This window comes from Carlito syrichta, unplaced genomic scaffold (genome assembly GCF_000164805.1).
Source record: "Carlito syrichta isolate Samal-C Ts95f unplaced genomic scaffold, Tarsius_syrichta-2.0.1 Scaffold287936, whole genome shotgun sequence".
NCBI classification, from domain to species: Eukaryota; Metazoa; Chordata; class Mammalia; order Primates; family Tarsiidae; genus Carlito; species Carlito syrichta.
The window spans coordinates 155,338-159,136 of NW_007232032.1; the positions used below are offsets into that span (position 1 = coordinate 155,338).

General features: G+C 49.4%; 1 protein-coding gene across 3 annotated transcripts in view; it reads right to left on the bottom strand.

The window, feature by feature from the left end:
* The window catches only part of MIGA1 (mitoguardin 1), a 78,972-nt gene that overhangs the window by 73,223 nt on the left and 1,950 nt on the right, over window positions 1-3,799 (bottom strand). The gene's annotated exons all lie outside the window — the stretch shown is intronic.

Genomic DNA, 3,799 nt, shown 5'->3' on the forward strand with positions numbered 1-3,799 from the left:
TCCACTCACTTCAGCCTCCCAAAGTGCTGGGATTACAGGCTGAGCCACCGAGCCCAGCTGAAATTACATTTATTAATCACCAAAGTAGCAAAAGAGAGAAAAAAAAAACAACTAGATCTAACCTTCGAGTTCAGGTGATAAATTCTCCTTAGAAACTGCAGGTATTGGCTCACGCCTATAATTCCAGCACCTTGGGAGTCCAAGGCGAGAGGATTGCCTGAGCCCACAGGTTCAAGACCTGCCTGGGCAACTTGGCGAGACCTCATCTCTACAATAAGTCAAAAAATGTGCTAGGCGTGGTGGCGTGTGCCTGCAGTTCCGGCTACTTGGAAGGCTGAGGTGGAAGGATCGCCAGAGCCCAGCAGGTCGAGGCTGCGGTGGCCATGAGGGCGCCACTGCCAAGTGAGAGACTCCAACTCAAAAAAGAAAACTGCGGGTTCTAGATTCTCTCTTTTCTAGTCAAATAAAAACTTTTAGATAGTCATTTATACAAGTAACTTTTTTTTGGAGTCAGAGTCTCCCTCTGTGGCCCAGACTGGAGTGCAGTCGCACGCTGCCCAAGGCCACCACAGCCTCTACCTGCTGGGCTCAGGCGATCCTTCCACCTCAGCCTCCCAAGTAGCTGGAACTACAGGCACGCACCACCACACCGGGCTATAGATAGCCATTTAAAATGTACTTCTCCTCATTCGATGCCTTCATAGAACAGTGGGGTCAGGGTCATGGCTGAATGAAATGTGGACCAGAAAGCGGGGGCTGGGGGGAATTCTACCTGAGCTCACTGACTGACTTCAGAACTCTGCATCTCTTCTACTACTAACCCTTTGTAAAGAACTCCCAGGAATATCACAAATACACTACATAATTTTCACATTGTTTTCGTGTATGCTGTTTCTCTTGAAACCAAAGAAAGGTCAGACGTTTACAGAGGAAGCAGCTCACACAATAGAGGTCCTTAAGGTTTCTATGGTGGCAGAAGTTTCACATAAATGATGGCTCAGGGTCTCAGTTTCTGAGGGGTAAAACTAGAAACTCTATTTTCTGTATGAATTTTTTCTTTCTTTCTTTTTTTTTCTTTAGTCAGGGACTCATTCCATCGCCCAGGCTGGAGTGCAGTGGCACACTCATGGCCACTGCAGCCTCCACCTGTTGGGCTCATGTGATCCTTCCGTCTCAGCCTCCCGAGTAGCTGGGACTACAGGCGCCACCACACCCTGCTAATTTTTTGATGTATTGCAGAAATGAGGTCTCGCCAAGTTGCCCGGGCTGGTCTCGAACCCCTGGGCTCAGGCGATCCTCTCGCCTCCACCCCCACTGCACCTGGTCCAGAAACTCAATCTTTGTCTGTGAATACTCAGTTAAACACACACTAAACAAATTCACGTGGTATCGGTATAAATCAGTTGACAAATGTATTCATGTGTAACAAAGAAATACACTAGTTAGTGACCAAAATACTCACATTTGCTATCAAAACTCACCCTCCCTGAAACAAAAGACTGCAGGGCGCTGAACTAGCAGGTCAAAAACGCTGCTGGTTGTGAGCACAACATCCAAGGGTCCAGAGCACTTTGCACTCAGGCCAAGAAAAAGCCTGGAAACTGGCCTGGCCAGGATCAGTGGCTCAGCCAGTCCCAGCACTTTGGGAGGCCGAGGCGAGTGGACTGCCTGATTCTGTGGGTTCGAGACTAGTCTGGGCAACTTGGCAAAAAACTCATCTCTTTTTTTTTTCTTTTTTTGGGTTGGAGTCTCACTTTGTCGCTCAGGCTGGAGTGCAGTCGCACGCTCACAGCCACCGTAGTCAGTCTGGGCAACAGAGTGAGACTCCGACTCAAAAAAAGAAAAAAAAATTCTCTCTGGTGCACAAGAGAGCAGGCTTGTTCGATAACCAGTCAGCTGTCCCTACCGAAGCCATTATTTCCCGTCTATGGAGAGTGTTGTCTACCACCAAAGAAACAATTAAAAACTACCCTCGGTGGAGCGTGATGGCTCAAGCCTGTAATCCCAGCACTTTGGGGGGCCAAGGCCAGAGGACTGCCTCAGCCCATAGGTTCAAGATCAGCCTGGGCAACATGGGAGACCTCATCTCTACAATAAGTCAAAAAATTAGCCAGGCGTGGTGGTGCGTGCCTGTAGTTCCAGCTTCTTGGAAGGCTGAGGCCGGGATGGCCGGAGCCCAGCAGATCAAAGCTGGGGTGGCCGTGAGCGTGCCACGGCACTCCACTGGATGACGGAGTGAGACTCCGTCTCAAAAATAAAAATAAAAATAAAAATAAAAATACTGCAGTCATAGGCTAGACACGGTGACTGACCCTGTGATCCCACCGCTCAGAGAGGGTCATACCAGACCAGGAGTTCCAGGCTGTAAGAAGCAATAATCATACCACTGCCCTCCAGTCCGAGACCCTGACTCAAAAAAAAAGAGAGAGCCGGGCTCGGGGGCTCAGCCTGTAATCCCGTGCCTTTGGGAGGCTGGGGTGAGCGGATTGCCTGAGCCCGCGGGTTCGAGACCCGCCTGGGCAACTTGGCGAGACCTCATCTCTACAATAAGTCAAAAATGAGCCGGGCGTGGTAGGGCGCATCTATAGTTCCAGCTACTTGGAAGGATCGCTGGAGGCCAGCAGGCGAGGCTGCGGTGTCCCGGCCACCGCCCTCCAGCCTGGGCGACAGAGTGAGACTCCAACTAAAAAAAAAAAAAAAAAAATCTGTGCTACTGCACGCACACACACAAAAGTCAGACTAATGTTTTAGGGTAATTCGTCCAAAGTAATTTTCTCCATAATAGCATAATCCAAAATTTTAAGCAAAAGAGAAACTAAACACTCCAATTTGCCACAATGGTTTTCTTCAAAAAGACTTTAACAAATCTATTTTTGCATTCCAACTACTTCATTCTCTTTCGTGTAAAGTAACTGAAGAAGCTGATTCCAAATGCAGTCCTCATTAATTAAATACCTTTTAAAAACTAGCCATGAGCCGGACTCGGTGGCTCAGCCTGTAATCCCGCGCCTTTGGGAGGCTGAGGTGAGTGGATTGCCTGAGCCCGCGAGTTCGAGACCCGCCTGGGCAGCGAGACCTCATCTCTACGATACATCAAAAAAAAAAAAAAAAATCAGCCAGGCGTGGTAGCGCGCGCCTGTAGTTCCGGCTACTCGGAGGGCTGAGGCGGAAGGATCGACGGAGACCAGCAGGTGGAGGCTGCGGTGGCCGGGAGCGGCCATTGCACTCCAGTGTGGGTGACAGAGTGAGACTCCAACTCAAAAAAAAAAAAAAACCAAACTAGCCATGCAAGGTGCTTTCAGAAGCATCATTATAACAAACACAAAGGCAGTTTCATGATGATTCAGGTTTGCAAAAGGGATCTAAAACATCGCCACAAACACCATCCTGCATAAGAGTGATTGCTTCGCTTCGTTCCAGCCACCAAGAAACTAAAAGTAAGTATCACAAGCCAGACACGGTGGCTCACGCCTGTCATCCCAACACCTTGAGGGACGGTGGCCAGAGAACTGTCTGAGCCCAGGGGATCAAGACCCACCTGGGCAACCTAGCGAGACCTCATCTCTACGATAAATCAAAAAATTAGTCAGGCGCGGTGGTGCACGCCTGTGGTTCCAGCTACTTGGAAGGCTGAGGCTGAAGGATCGCCTGAGCCCAGCAGGTCGAGGCTGCTGCACTCCAGCCTGGGCAACAGAGCAAGACTCCGACTCAAAAAAAAAGTATCACAGACAGAACCTGCTTCTTTTTTATTTTTTTTTTTGAGTTGGAGTCTCACTCTGTCGCCCAGACTGGAGTGCAG